We start from the raw sequence: 16,670 nt of genomic DNA, 5'->3' as shown, positions 1-16,670 counted from the left end.
AAATGTCACATACATTTTAGCCACTCAGACATTCTGTCATGAATTCTTCTGCATCTGGTGTTTTGTTGTTATAAGTCTGTCCAGTATGTTCATAATGTTCATGGTATGTTCATACAAAGTGGGCAAATTAACAGACCAAATGGAATGAAAGAGATATGGAACAAAGTGCCAATTCTATTCTGTCTATACTTTACATTCTTCTCCAGACATTTAGCAGAGAACAAATAGAAAGTGCCATTAATTGCAGTATATGCCATTGAAACACACAGGCTGGCTGTAAAAATAGAACTGAGTTTACACACTCTAGTCCCAATTCACTGAGAAGGATGTCTGAAGTCCAGTCCAGTAAATCAAACCAGTAAAGTCCAGTAAATCAAACACACTACATTAGAGAAATACACTTGGACAGCTGCACTGTTGTTCTATGGCTGAACCAAACGCTCAGATAATTTACAAATGAGCAGTTTGGGTTTCTGTCTGTATGGTGAGACGTGCCTAAGCCACCACAGCGTACAGTAATATTCTCTCTCTGTCTCTGCTCGAGCTGGAACTCTGCATGAGTCGGATGTTATTCCGCAAGAAGAGATATTTTGTGATTTTGTAGAATTCCACAACCACTGATGTATATTTCCTCCCAAGTAGCCCCGTTCTAATTCTCTGTGCAAGATAAAATGTCAGCAGCACAAAAGGAGTGCTTATATACACACTCTGCTCCTCCAGCTGAGACGGTAAACACATTTTAGTATCCTCACAGCGCTGGAGAAAAAGAGGAAGTCAAAAACATGACTCAGTGGCTCAGTGGAGTCTGGGATTAAGGCAGTGTCAGATCAGACCGACTGGTCTGTAGGATGTGATATACAGTATGTAAGGGGGTAAGAGTGTGTGTGTGTGTGTTGTGTGTGTGTGTGGTGTGTGTGTGTGTGTGTGGTGTGTGTGTGTGTGTGTAGGTGTGTGTGTGTGTGTGTGTGTTGGTGTGTGTGTGTGTGTGTGTTGTGTGTGTGTGTGTGTGTGTGTGTGTGTGGGCGCGCGTTGAGCCGTTCGCGTGTTGCGTGTGTCGTGTGTGTGGTGGTGGCGGGTGTGAAGGGGGGGGGCCTAGGTGTACAGATGTAGGATCTTAATTTGAGCCAATTTTCTACAATCCTGGAAATGTGAATTGTTATGTGGATTACAATTAATGGACATTTTTTGTAGGGGTTGACACATTTATTTGTTAGGGCAAATCAAGTCTCACATTTTAAAGTGGACATTAGAATTTTCCATTAAGAAAAATGTGGGACTTGCTTTAACTCCTTACAAGTTTTGTTGTGGTAGTGGAAGAATTTTAAGATGTTTTACTTAAGCCAATAAATTAAATATAGTAAGTTAAATGTAGTAAAATTTTTGGTCTGATTACTTTGATAGACTACACTTTCAACCTTATTACATTGGATTGTGGGGCAGTTAGATCACATTTTTCATAACAAATAACTGCACTCAGACTAGCCTACTACACTTTTATACACTATCCAACTAAAATACCACAGTATATGCAAACTGTAAAAACAGAGTACCATGTTTGAAGTTTAAAATTAATAAAAAACTATCCAGTTTTTCCTATTGACTTATTATGTGTTAACGCTCGCAGGGCTGCTGGCCCAGACGGCATCCCTACCTGCGTCCTCAGAACATGCGCAGACCAACTGGCTGGAATGTTTACAGACATGTTCATTCTCTCCCTATCCCAGTCTGATGTCCCCACTTGCTTCAATATGTCTACCATTGTTCCTGTACCAAAGAAAGCAAAGGTAACTGAAATAAATGACTATCGCCCCGTAGCCCTCACTTCTGTCATCCTGAAGTGCTTTGAGAGGCAAGTTATGGATCATATCACCTCTACCTTACCTGATACCCTAGACCCACTTCAATTTGCATACCACCCCAATAGATCCACAGACGACGCAATCGTCATCGTACTGCACACTGCCCTATCCCATTTGCATAAGAGAAATACCTGTGTAAGAATGCTGTTCATTGACTATAGCTCCGCCTTCAACACCATTGTACCCTCCAAGCTCATCATTAAGCTCGAGGCCCTGGTTCTGAACCCCCCCTGTGCAACTGAGTCCTGGACTTCCTGACGAACCGCCCCCAGGTGGTGAAGGTAGGAAACAACACCTCCACTTCGCTGATCATCAACACAGGGGCCCCACAAGGGTGCGTGCTCAGCCCCCTCCTGTACTCCCTGTTCACCCATGACTGCGCGGAGACGACACAACAGTTGTAGGCTTGATTAACAATGACGAAACAGCCTACAGGGAGGAGGTGAGGGCCCTAACGGAGTGGTGCCAGGAAAATAACCTCTCCCTCAACGTCAACAAAACAAAGGAGATGATTGTGGACTTCAGGAAACAGCAGAGAGAGCACGCCCCTATCCACATCGACGGGACCATAGTGGAGAAGCAGAAAAGCTTCAAGTTCCTCTGCGAACACATCACCGACAATCTGAAATTGTCCAACCACACAGACAGTGTGGTGAAGAAGGCATAGCAGCGTCTTTTCAACCTCAGGAGACCCTCACAAACTTTTACAGATGCACAATTGAGATCATCCTGTTGGGAAGTATCACCGCCTGGTACGATAGCTGCACTGCCCGCAACCGCAGGGTTCTCCAGAGGGTGGTGAGGTCTGCCCAACGCATCACCAGGGGCACACTGTATGCTCACCAGGACAGCTACACCACCCGATGTCACAGGAAGGCCAAAAAGATCATCAAGGACATCAACCACCCGAGCCACGGCCTGTTCACCCCACTACCATCCAGAAGGTGAGGTCAGTACAGGTGCATCAAAGCTGGGGCCGAGAGACTGAAAAACAGCTTCTATCTCAAGGCCATCAGACTGTTAATTCTACTTGGTACTCATCCCGGATCCGGGAGCACCCTCATCAGTAAAAAAGCTGACTAGCATAGCCTAGCATAGCGCCACAAGTAAATACTAGCATCTAAATATCATGAAATCACAAGTCCAAGACACCAGATGAAAGATACACATCTTGTGAATCCAGCCATCATTTCCGATTTTTAAAATGTTTTACAGGGAAAACACAATATGTATTTCTATTAGCTAACCACGATAGCAAAAGACCCAACCGCATATTTTCACAATTTTTTTACTGCATAGGTAGCTATCACAAATTCGACCAAATAAAGATATAAATAGTCACTAACCAAGAAACAACTTCATCAGATGACAGTCTTATAACAGATTTATTGTATAGCATATGTTTTGTTCGAAAAATGTGCATATTTGAGGTATAAATCATAGTTTTACATTGCAGCCACCATCACAAGCCTCACCAAAGCAGCTAGAATAACTACAGAAACCAACGTGAAATAGCTAAATACTCATCATAAAACATTTATGAAAAATACACGGTGTACAGCAAATGAAAGACAAACATCTTGTGAATCCAGCCAATATTTCAGATTTTTTAAGTGTTTTACAGCGAAAACACAATATAGCATTATATTAGCTTACTACAATAGCCTACCACACAACCGCATTCATTCAAGGCACGTTAGCTCAAACTTCATCAGATGACAGTCCTATAACATCATATTACACAATACATATATGGTTTGTTCGAAAATGTGCATATTTAGCGGTACAATTCGTGGTTGAACAATGTGAATAGTAGCCAAACTGCACAAAATTATCCGGATATATTTCTGACACTCACATCATCTAATCAAATAACTAATCATAAACTTTACTAAAAAATACAGGTTGGACAGCAAATGAAAGATACACTAGTTCTTAATGCAACCGCTGTGTTAGATACAGAAAATGGAAAATACACAAAATGGAAGGGATGCCTTGAAACGTATAAAGAGCACATTCTGCATTGTCACATCACTCAAAACATCCTATTTATTGGCCGGCTAAAGCCATGATTCTTGTCAAACAAAAAGTGCATTATCCTCATGATTCCTGTAATAAATTGTCAGCACTGCCTCTGCCCTGGCTTGGGCCTGATGCTTGTGATGAGCCAGCCACTTGGGCCTGATGCTGTGATGAGCCAGCCACTTGGGCCTAATGCTGTGATGAGCCAGCCACTGGCCTGATGCTGTGATGAGCCAGCACCCTTGGGCCTGATGCTGTGATGAGCCAGCCACTTGGGCTGATGCTGTGATGAGCCAGCCACTGGGCCTGATGCTGGGATGAGCCAGCCACAAATTTGAACACTGGAATGTGAACTAGATTAGGACGCTAGAAATCCTTATTATTTGGTTTTAGTGATTTTTCAGTTTGGGCTTAATTATATATAGCCTATACTTTCTTGTTCTGAACTTCTAACTCGAGTGGGCAGATGTGCTTCCTGACAATGTTTGCAAGAGCAGCTGCTCACGGATTTGAAGGCTCCAACTCAGTTCCACCTCGGACACCGCCAAAACATAACCTTATTTACTTTATTAATGATCTGTAGTTTACAATTGTGTGTCCAAGTGTTTTGTCGAGCATTGTGATTTGTTTTTGTAGAAGTCTTTTTTTTTCTGACGGTTATGTTGTGGGTTAGAGTATCCTGTCTCAGTTTTTGTTTGTCTTGTGGATGAAAGGGTGGATGAGTGTGTCTTTGTGACGATTATTCCACCATGTTCTATATGTGCAGTAATACTGAGTGCCTTAAAAGGCAAGTGTTATTGCCTGACAATAGAATGAGAATGAAATAATTTACCAAATGCAGGCTACTATACAAAATGCCAGATTTATTTCCCCAATGCCCACAATGTGTTACTGTTTATTGGCAAATAGGTGTTAAAAGGAACATTTGCCTATTTACAGTGACCCATATTGACCAAAAATCTAATATTTTAAGATGAACATGTTCAATAAATAAACATAGACAGGGTAATTAGTTTGTTTAACCTGCGAAGCACAATTTTAACCTCTGGTCTAAAGACAGGACAAACTGAATGACAATACTTTTTGATGTTTATGTCACAGTATGACCATTTTCTGTATTTTAAAAATAACCTTAGTACGACATACAGCTTACGTTATAGCGAGACAGCGTCCAAAATCAGCGCCCAAAATACGACGACATTTTCGACAGAAATTCGAATAACGATAACATCATAAATGGTTCCTACTTTTGATGATCTTCCATCAGAATCTTGTACAAGGGGTCCTTTGTCCAGAATAATCGTTGTTTGGTTGTAAGATGCCCTCTTCATCTGTAGAACGCTAGCCAACGCTAGCCATGCGCCAGCAGAGTGTCCAACTCACCAGAACGCATAACAAAGAAAATACCGAAAATCGGAATAAACTGATATAAACTGATATAAGTCGGTTTAATATAACTAGTTGATGATGTTTTTAACACATATCAAATAAAATCAGAGCCGGATTAATCTAACGCCTATACAGAAAGCTTTTCAGAACGCAATCCAGGGGTCCCCTTCGCGCCATGCAGAATAAAGGAAAGAGTGGTCGCGTCATTCCAACAGGTCTTGTTCGGCCTCAGATAGAGCTGTACACCCCATTCCAACTCTCACTGCCTACTGACATCTAGTGGAAGGCGTATGCAGTGCATGTAGACCCATAGATTCCATGCAAATTGATAGGCTGACCCTGGAACAGAGCCCCCGATTTCAGATTTCTCAATTCCTGACAGGAAGTTTGCTGCAAAATGAGTTCTGTTTTACTCACAGATATAATTCAAACGGTTTTAGAAACTAGAGAGTGTTTTCTATCCAATAGTAATAATAATATGCATATTGTACGAGCAAGAATTGAGTACGAGGCAGTTTAATTTGGGAATGATTTTTTACAAAGTGAGAACAGCGCCCCCCCTATTGAGAAAAGGTTATTAAATAGCCATCACTAGCTGGCTCCCACTCAGTTACTCAACCTTGAACCTTAGACGCTGCTGCCCTATATACAGTACATAGACATGGAATCACTGGTCACTTTAATAATGGAACATTAGTCACTTTAATAATGTTTAAATACTGCTTTTCACATGCATAAACTGTATTCTATTCTCCTGTATTTTAGTCAATGCCACTCAGACATTGCTCATCCTAATATTTATATATTTCTTAACTCCATTATTTTACTTTAGATTCGTGTGTATTGTTGTGAATATTAAATATTACTGCACTGTTGGAGATAGGAACACAAGCATTTTGCTACACCCGCAATAACATCTGCTAAATATATGTATGTGACAAACACAATTTGATTAGATTTGATTTGGACTTGGGACTTAACCATTTATTGAACCGTTTCCAACCAGGACAATGGGAGTAGAGACTAAACAAGATATACACAAAGCAACCGTTTTACTTTATAACTATCAGCTAGCTATATGTGAATTGTAATATTGTAGCTAACCAGATAGTTTAACAGGTAGAAATGACCTAAAATGAATATTATGCAAGATAGATGTAAATTCTTTGTGGGGTAGCTAGCTAATCATTATTTGTGGCTATCTCGCTAGCTAACAGTAGTAGCTAGCCATTTAACTCTATTGACTTATTATGGGTTTGCAATCTAAGGTATGTAGGCAGGTAAACATGCCAAAATTAACACAGCATGTATTTATTAACGTATCAAGATAAAATATTGTACATGCAACATATGAGATGTGAACAAGCAACATTTAATTCTGAAGTCGGAGTGTATTTTCTCTCACTTCAGCTCAAATAATGGCCACCATTGATTTCATGATTATTTATTTTATTATTTTACGTGTTGAGACAGATTTCTTTGCATACTTGCATCTATGCATGCTTCAAAATATGTACAGAGGGAGTACGCATTCGAGAAGTGTCCTGCGACCCTCCCGTGTCCAATTTGCGAGCTCGGAGCACCCTAGCATGCATTTTGAGAAACACCCCATGTTTACTCATTGTCTCATGCTTAGAATGTTATAATTTGAAAGTTCTGAAAAGTTCCACTGCAGTTAATTCAACAGTGGAAAGTTGGCTAAATTAGTTGATGTGGTTCCTAAAACAACTGTATCGTTAGATATTTCTGTCTCAATTCCAGATTTGAATAGCAGAGAAGTAGAAGATGTCATCCTTTAACTTAATGTCTAACTTGTTCGGAAAGTCAGTTTTGAAAAAGTTGCAGAAAATGTTGTCGATGCGGTCACTTAAACAGCTGTAACATTTGATCGGTACCAGATAATTATGTTATTATTTCAGATTTGAATAGGAGAGAAGTAGAGGAAGATGTCAAACCCTCAACCTTTTTGTGTAAGTGTTTGGCAAAGTTGGCAAAGTAGCTGGTTTGGGTCAAAAGTTGCATTGTTGCATTTACAGTGAATACAAATTGGAAGTGATAATGTCACAATGGGGAGCTAAAGAATGTTGAAAAAAGCCACAAAGTGAATGAAGATGGGGAGAAAAAGAAAGACACAAAAATGCATAGTTTACAAAGTATAAATAATATTTAAAAGTTGTATGCAAATACACTATTCCAGACCAGTCTGCACGTTTTAAAGTTTGATTGGCATTTCTAGCTTAAACGGTGTAAGAGGAGTAGATTGCAGAAGAAGAAGAATGAGAAGTATGATGAAGATTTAAAGGACTTTTGTTTTGCAAATCCCACCTAAAAACAAACTTTACAAGCCTTTTTTAAACCTCAAATACACTACAAGTTTGCAGTTCCTGCCGTGCAGGAAAAATCCTCACCAAAAAAAACGGATCAAATTAAGATCCTATGTCTGTATGGAATATCTGTGGAAATTACATACAGTATGGATGATATGTGTGTAGGTGGTGAGAAGTCAAACCCATGGACTGAAGGGCATCTGTAGGGAGCTGTGGTCTGCTGTTTTCCATGCTGCGTCCTCTAGGGCTCTCTCTACCCAATGTAATGGAATCTGCTCTGCCCGAACCCACACAAGGTCAGTCCTGCTGCAGGAGGAAAGGCTCAGAAGATCCCCCAAGTCTCTGAGAACCACAGGACATCTGCAAAGGCTGTTAGACAGGTCAAGGCCACGGATTACTACTAGAGGGCACCAAGGACCTACATCTCCACATAGGTCACAAACACTGTCACAAACATTCTACTGTAGGACGATTCCACGGCAGTAAGGCCAGGAAATATTTTGGGTATCTCAGATTGTTCTGGCAATTATCACAAAGAAACTTCATTGGGGAGAAGGATGTTTGATATGTTTTTGACATTTGTGTCACAAAACATTTTTGAGAAAATCATGCTGAAAGTGGCCATTTTGGGGCCCAATTAGACCTACTGTATACATGCGTCCTGTGAGACCCTATGATCCATGACCCGTACATGATACAGACAGCTAACGTTACGTGTATCATCTGTGTAGTAATATTGTTCGTATCTCAGAGCCATTTGCATTGCTAGTTGGTGGTTAGATTTAGCTACCTGTAGATGTATTTATTTTATTTTTTAGTTAGCCTTTATTTAACTAGGCAAGTCAGTTAAGAACAAATTCTTATTTACAATGAAGGCCTACCAGCAGGTAAAAGGTCAGGTAAAAGGTCTCCTGTGGGGACGGGGGCTGGGATAAAAAAAAAAAAAAATATATATATATATAGGACAAAACACACATCACGACAAGAAAGACACTACAACACTACATAAAGAGAGACCTAAGACAACAACATAGCATGGCCGCAACACATGCAGGTGTTGTATGTGGAGGATGAGGGCTGCAGTAGATATCTCAGATAGGGGGGAATGAGGCCTAAGAGGGTTTTATAAATAAGCATCAACCAGTGGGTCTTGCGCCGGGGATACAGAGATGACCAGTTTACAGAGGAGTATAGAGTGCAGTGATGTGTCATATAAGGAGCATTGGTGACAAATCTGATGGTCGAATGGTAAAGAACATCTAGCAGCTCGAGAGCACCCTTACTTGCCGATCGATAAATTATGTCTCCGTAATCTAGCATGGGTAGGATGGTCATCTGAATCAGGGTTAGTTTGGCAGCTGTGGTGAAAGAGGAGCGATTTAACCTTAGCCTGCAGCTTTGATATGTGCTGAGTGAAGGACAGTGTACCATCTAGCCATACTCCCAAGTACTTGTATGAGGTGACTAACTCAAGCTCATCTTAAAGAGATGGGTGGGGCTAAGTGTTAAGAGGGTGTGAACGGTGCTGAATGGGTGTAGACAAAGAGGAGCTCTCCAGTAGGTGTACCAAAAGATGCAATGGCCATTTTCTCAAAAGTGGCAATAGAAGTTTATCAATGTACAAAGCAGATTTATTTTCACATTGTTTTTCAACAGCAGTGTATGATATACCATACCATATACCATCTGAGTCTCTACTTTTATCCAATTTAAAAAACACAATTTCAAATGCTGCTACAAAAGTCAGATTCTGTCACAATTGAAATTGCATGCAACATCCAATCCTGTCATGCATCACATCATGGTTTCATAAATGATTTGTTTTTCCAAACATTTGGTAATTGTAATGAATTATACCGCAACACTCGGGGGGCCTCGTGCATGCACACATTTTTTGTGAGCCTAATAGTAAAGACATGCAATATAACGGTAAAAATGTAGGCTACCTGCAGCTCCGCACGTTCATCAACTCCAAAATAATTCCAGCATCCAAACTGTTACAAACACCACAATGACATTCCGCCAGTGTCAATAGGCCTACTACAGTGGAGTGTAATCATGGATGCCAAGGGAAGCCATGCTTCCCCAAAAATGTGAACAATAAAAAAGAAAATAAATTCACAAGTGGCTGAATCTATCTCACCGGAGAAAGTGTCAGAGCGTGCGAAACAGCACCCCACCGTCTCAGTATGTGCAGCCCATGTGTCTGATGCTGTTTGGCATAAAAGAGTATGACATGTTTGGCCAAAAAGAGTATGACTGGTGCTGTTTCACTCGCTCAAGACACTTTCTCCGAAGAGATTGATGCGTCTTGCTGTCGGCGTGGGTCTCGGTCAAATTATACATATTTTTGTTGCAAGCAACATAAATTGCGTCCAGATTGTTTCGTGTGACATCAGCTAAATGCCTTCAAGAACATTCTTCCAATAATAGACCTGGAGACTTTCTTTCAACATCCAGACAGCCTTCCAAGGACGTTTGTCTACAGTCTGCATGAAAATAGTTTATGGTGCATCCAATCATTTCATAGACCACTTACAGATTTCCACAGTACTTGCTTTCCCCCCCACTGGTTTAAAACGCCCAGAAAGCCCTTCAGACCCATTATAAAACCATACTTTTGAGAGTGTTTTGTAACACCTGATTGGACCTTCATTATAACCAAGACACCTCCCTGCATTAGTAATGAGCTACCTGCAGGCCTGGCGGTAGAGCTGAGCGGTTCTATGAGGGCCTTGGGCCTCTGGTCTTCTCAGTCTGACACGGCCTGCAGGCTGCTCAGGGCCACTGTACATAATCCACCACCACCAGCCAACCTACTCCTCATCTCCATTAGTTATTTACTTAGATTAGGCATAGGCATGTCTCTCTAGGGCAGCTGACAGCCTTACATCTCAGAGAAATCTACAGAGACAGGATCAGCTATTTACACAAGCATCTCAAGTTAAGCACTGCCCCACAGGGATACTGCTACTTAACTGTTGGAACGATGGCCCTCCATCTTCAGGTTTTTGACATCAGAAAAAGGTAAATAATATGTTGCTAATAAGTTGTATAGCTTAATGGTAATATCTACATACAGTACATTCGGTAAATATTCAGACCCCTTGACTTATTTTTTTACGTTACAGCCTTATTCTAAAATGGATGAAATAAATGATTTTCCTCACACAATACTCCACAATGACAAAGTGAAAATAGGTTTTTAGACATTTTTGCAAATGTACTTAAAAAAATACAGAAATCTTACATTTACATAAGTACTCAGACCTTTTTACTCAGTACTTTGTTGAAGCACCTTTGGCAACGATTGGAACTTGAGTCTTCTTGGGTATGATGCTACAAGCTTGGAACACCTGTATTTGGTGAGTTTCTCCTATTCTTCTTTGCAAATCCTCTCAAGGTCTATCAGGTTGGATGGAATAGTATCGCTGCACAGCTATTTTCAGGTCTTTTAGAGATGTTCAATCAGGTTCACGCTCTGGCTGGGCCACTCAAGGACATTCAGAGACTTGTTCCGAAGCCAATCCAGCGTTGTCTTGGCTGTATGCTTAGGATTGCTAGTCTCCCAGTCCCTGCTGCTGAAAAAAATCCCCATAGCATGATGCTGCCACCACCATGCTTCCCCGTAGGGATGGTGCCAGGTTTCCTCCAGACGTGACGCTTGGCATTCAGGCCAAAGAGTTCAATCTTGGTTTCATCAGACCAGAGAAAATTGTTTCTCATCGTCTGAGAGTCCTGAGGTGCCTTTTGGCAAACTCCAAGCGGGCTGTCATGTGCCTTTTACTGAGGAGTGGCTTCCGTCTGGCCACTCTACCATAAATGCCTGATTGGTGGAGTGCTGCAGAGATGGTTGTCCTTCTGGAAGGTTCTCCCATCTGCACATAAGAACTCTGGAGCTCTCTCAGAGTGACCATAGGGTTCTTGGTCACCTCCCTGACCAAGGCCCTTCTCTCCAGATTGCTCAGTTTGGCCAGGCGGCCAGCTTTAGGAAAAGTCTTGGTGGTTCCAAACTTCTTCTATTTAAGAATGATGGAGGCCACTGTGTTCTTGGGAAGCTTCAATGCTGCAGAAATGTTTTGGAACCCTTCCCCAGACCTGTGTCTCAACACAATACTGTCTCTGATCTCTCAGGACAACTACTTGGACATCATGGCCTGGTTTTTGCTCTGACACGCACTGTCAACTTTGGGATTTTATATAGACAGGTGTGTGCCTCTCCAAATCATGTCCAATCATTTGAATGCACCACAGGTGGACTCCAATCAAGTTTTAGAAACATGTCAAGGATGATCAATGGAAACAGGATGCACCTGAGCTCAAATTCGAGTCTCATAGCAAACAGTCTCAATACTTATACATAAGGTACATATTTAGCACATTTGCAAATATTTCTAAAAACGTGTTTATGCTTTTTCATTATGCTGTATTGTGTGTAGATTGATGAGAAAAAAAAGATTGAATCAATTTTAGAATAAGGCTGTAACATAACAAAATGTGGAAAAGGTCAAAGTGTATTAATACTTTCCGAATGCAGTGTACAGTAGGTATTACGTGGTAGGCTATATTTAATATGTAAGGATTTCATACTAGCTAATGTTCCTCAGCCCATCCATCTCATCTAGTATAGATACAGTGCCTTCAGAAAGTATTCACACTCCTTGACTTTTCTACATTTTGTGGCGTTACAGCCTGAATTTAAAAGGGTTAAATTGAGATTTTGTGTCACTGGCCTACACACAATACCCCATAATGTCAAAGTGGCATTATGTTTTTAGAAATTTGTACAAATTAATACAAAATGGAAAGTTGAAAGTATTCAACCCCTTTGTTATGACAAGCCTAAATAAGTTCAGGAATAAACATTTGCTTAACAAGTCACATAAGTTGCATGGACTCACTCTGTGTGCAATAATAGTGTTTAACATGATTTTTTTATTACTACCTCATCTCTGTACCCCACACATACAGTTAGTTATCTGTAAGGTCCCTCAGTTGAGCAGTGCATTTCAAACACAGATTCAACCACAAAGTCCAGGGAGGTTCCAATCTTGGCAAAAAAGGGCACCTATTGAGCGGCTAGATATTCTTTACCATTCAGCCATCAGATTTGCCACCAATGCTCCTTATAGGACACATCACTGCACTCTATACTCCTCTGTAAACTGGTCATCTCTGTATACCCGACGCAAGACCCACTGGTTGATGCTTATTTATAAAACCCTCTACGTTCTTGCCCTTTGTTCTCTCTACGTTCTTGCCCTTTGTGCTGTTGTTTGTGCCCAATAATGTTTGTACCATGTTTTGTGTTGCTACCATTTTTACATTTACATTTACATTTAAGTCATTTAGCAGACGCTCTTATCCAGAGCGACTTACAAATTGGTGCATTCACCTTATGATATCCAGTGGAACAGCCACTTTACAATAGTGCATCTAACTCTTTTAAGGGGGAGGGGGGGGTTAGAAGGATTACTTTATCCTATCCTAGGTATTCCTTAAAGAGGTGGGGTTTCAGGTGTCTCCGGAAGGTGGTGATTGACTCCGCCCGGACCTGGCGTCGTGAGGGAGTTTGTTCCACCATTGGGGTGCCAGAGCAGCGAACAGTTTTGACTGGGCTGAGCGGGAACTGTACTTCCTCAGAGGTAGGGAGGCGAGCAGGCCAGAGGTGGATGAACGCAGTGCCTTGTTTGGGTGTAGGGCCTGATCAGAGCCTGAAGGTACGGAGGTGCCGTTCCCCTCACAGCTCCGTAGGCAAACCCATGGTCTTGTAGCGGATGCGAGCTTCAACTGGAAGCCAGTGGAGAGAGCGGAGGAGCGGTGATGTGAAAACCTTGGAAGGTTGAACACCAGACGGGCTGCGGCGTTCTGGATGAGTTGTAGGGGTTTAATAGCACAGGCAGGGAGCCCAGCCAACAGCGAGTTGCAGTAGTCCAGACGGGAGATGACAAGTGCCTGGATTAGGACCTGCGCCGTTTCCTGTGTGAGGCAGGGTCGTACTCTGCGAATGTTGTAGAGCATGAACCTACAGGAACGGGTCACCGCCTTGATGTGAGTTGAAGTAAGATGTGTTGTGTTGCTATCATGCAGTGTTGCCATGTGTTGCTGCCATGCTGTGTTGTTGTCTTAGGTCTGTCTTTATGTAGTGTAGTGGTGTTTCTCTTGACGTGATGTGTGTTTTGTCACACTTTAAAAAAAAATCCCAGCCCCTGTCCCCACAGGAGGCCTTTTGCCTTTTGGTAGGCAGTCATTGTAAATAACAATTTGTTCTTACTTAACTGACTTGCCTAGTTAGATGGGTAAAAAAGCAGACATTGAATGACTTTAAAACAGTTACAGAGTTTAATGGCTGTGATAGGAGCAAACTGAGGATGGATCAACAACATTGTACTCCACAATACTAACCTAATTGACAGAGTGAAAAGAAGGAAGCCTGTACAAAATACAATTATTCTAAAACATGCATCCTGTTTGCAACAAGGCAATAAAGTAATACTGCAAAAAATGTGGCAATGCAATTAACTTTTTGTCCTGAATACAAAGTGTTATGTTTGGGGCAAATACAATACAACACATTACTGAGTTACATTCTCCATATTTTCAAGCATAGTGTTGGCTGCATCATGTTATGGGTATGCTTGTAATTGTTAAGGACTGGGGAGTTTTTCAGGATAAAAAAATAACGGAATGGAGCTAAGAACAGGCAACATCCTAGAGGAAAACCTGGTTCAGCCTGCTTTCCACGAGACACAGCAGGACAATAACCTACCTGGAACCCTTTTTGGTTCCAGGTAGAAACCTTTTTGGTTCCCTCTGTAGAAAGGGTTCTACATGGAACCAAAAGTGTATATTCAAAGGGTTCTCCTATGGGGACAGCCAAATAACCATTTTGTAATCATTTTTTCCAAGAGTGTACAGTTTCCCCTCAACTCAATAACACCCTGGTCTTCCTCCGATCCAGCCGGGGATAGCCAACAGATAACACCTTTCTAAGAGTGTATGAAGCAGCTCTGGAGAGAGAGCTGGTCTGTGAGATGTGAGAGAGTTTGGAATTAATTGGATGGATCGAGAAGTGAGGTAGAGGAGCAGAGAGGTAGAGTGATAGAGAGATTCTAGACTGAACAGAAATAGGAACACAACATGAAACAATTTAAAATACTTTACTGGGTTAAAGTTCATGTAAGGAAATAAGGAAATTTAAATAAATGTCCCTAATCTATAGATTTCACATAACTTGGAAAACAGATATGCATCTGTTGGTCACAGATACCTTAATAATAGAAAAAAAGGAATGGGCGTGGATCAGAAAACCAGTCAGTATCTGGTGTGACCACCATTTGCCACATGCGGCGAAACAGATCTCATTCACATAGAGTTGATCAGGCTGTTGATTGTGGCCTGTGGAATGTTGTCCCACTCTCCTTGAATGGCTGTGCGAAGTTGCTGGATAATGGCGGGAACTGGAACATGCTGTTGTACACGTCAATCCAGAGCATCCCAAACATGCTCAATGGGTGACATGTCTGGCACATTTTCAGCTTCCAGGAATTGCGTACAGATCCTTGCGACATGGAGCCATTCATTATCATGCTGAAACATGAGGTGATAGCGGCAGATGAATGGCACGACAATGGGCCTCAGAATCGTCACGGTATCTCTGTGCATTCAAATTGCCATCATTGAAATGCAATTGTGTTCGTTGTCTGTAGCTTATGCCTGCACATACCATATCCCCACCACCAACATGGGGCACTCTGTACACAACGTTGACATCAGCAAACTGCTCACCCACATGATACCATACACGCTGTCTGCCATCTGCCCAGTACAGTTGAAACCGGTATTCATCCATGAAGAGCACACTTCTCCATTGAAGGTGAGCAAATGTCCACTGAAGTCGGTTCCTTGAGATGGTTCCTAACAATTTTGCAGAAATTATTTGATTGTGCAAACCCACAGTTTCAACAGCTGTCCGGGTGGCTGGCCTCAGAAGATCCCGCAGGTGAAGAAGCCGGATGTGGAGGTCCTGGGCTTGCATGGTTACACATTACACGTCTTTGAGGCTAGTTAGACGTAATGCCAAATTCTCTAAAATGACTTTGGAGGTGACATATGGTAGAGAAATTAACATTAAATTATCTGGCAACAGTTCTGGTGGACATTCCTGCAGTCAGCATGCCAATTGTATGCTCCCTAAAACCTTGAGCCATCTATGGCATTGTGTTGTGTGACAACTGCACATTTTAGAGTGGCCTTTTATTATCCCCAGCACAAGGTGCACCTGTATAATGATCATGTTGTTTAATCAGCTTCTTGATATTCAACACCTGTCAGGTGGATGGATTATCTTGTCAAAAATGAAAAAAGGAACGTATCAAAGAAAAAAGGAAATGCCACATGGGGCGGAGATATTGACAATTTCCTCCTGAGACGAGAGTCCTTTTGGATACATTTCCTCAACACTCTGTCTCCAAGAGGTCTAAATGAGGAAGTGGACATAAAACCTTTCATATCAAATGTGTTCTGCTCATTGGGGGCTGCTGCTTTCCCATTTTCCCTATATAATATATCATATTGTATACAAAATGATTGACACATTTGTCTCACCCATTTATCTATTGCACACCTACAGTTGAAGTCGGAAGTTTACATACACTTAGGTTGGAGTCATTAAAACTTGTTTTTCAACCACTCCACAAATTTCTTGTTAACAAACTATAGTTTTGGCAAGTCAGTTAGGACATCTACTTTGTGCATGACACAAGTCATTTTTCCAAAAATTGTTTACAGACAGATTATTTCAGTTATAATTCACTGTATCACATTTCCAGTGGGTCAGAAGTTTGCATACACTAAGTTGACTGTGTTGATTTCCAAACGCCTGAAGGTACCACGTTCATCTGTACAAACAATAGTACGCAAGTATAAACACCATGGGACCACGTAGCCGTCATACCGCTCAGGAAGGAGAAGCGTTCTGTCTCCTAGAGATTAACGTACTTAAAGGGCAAAAAAGTGCAAATCAATCCCAGAACAACAGCAAAGGACCTTGTGAAGATGCTGGAGGAAACAG

The 16,670-nt window shown here is 41.5% G+C and overlaps 1 protein-coding gene across 3 annotated transcripts in view; it reads right to left on the bottom strand.

Annotated features, from left to right (window-relative positions):
- Window positions 1–16,670, bottom strand: part of LOC111968520 (chemokine-like protein TAFA-1) — a 280,927-nt gene that overhangs the window by 137,970 nt on the left and 126,287 nt on the right. The gene's annotated exons all lie outside the window — the stretch shown is intronic.

Source organism: Salvelinus sp. IW2-2015, linkage group LG1 (assembly GCF_002910315.2).
Source record: "Salvelinus sp. IW2-2015 linkage group LG1, ASM291031v2, whole genome shotgun sequence".
Classification (NCBI taxonomy): Eukaryota; Metazoa; Chordata; class Actinopteri; order Salmoniformes; family Salmonidae; genus Salvelinus; species Salvelinus sp. IW2-2015.
This window is presented reverse-complemented; position numbering and strand designations above follow the sequence as displayed.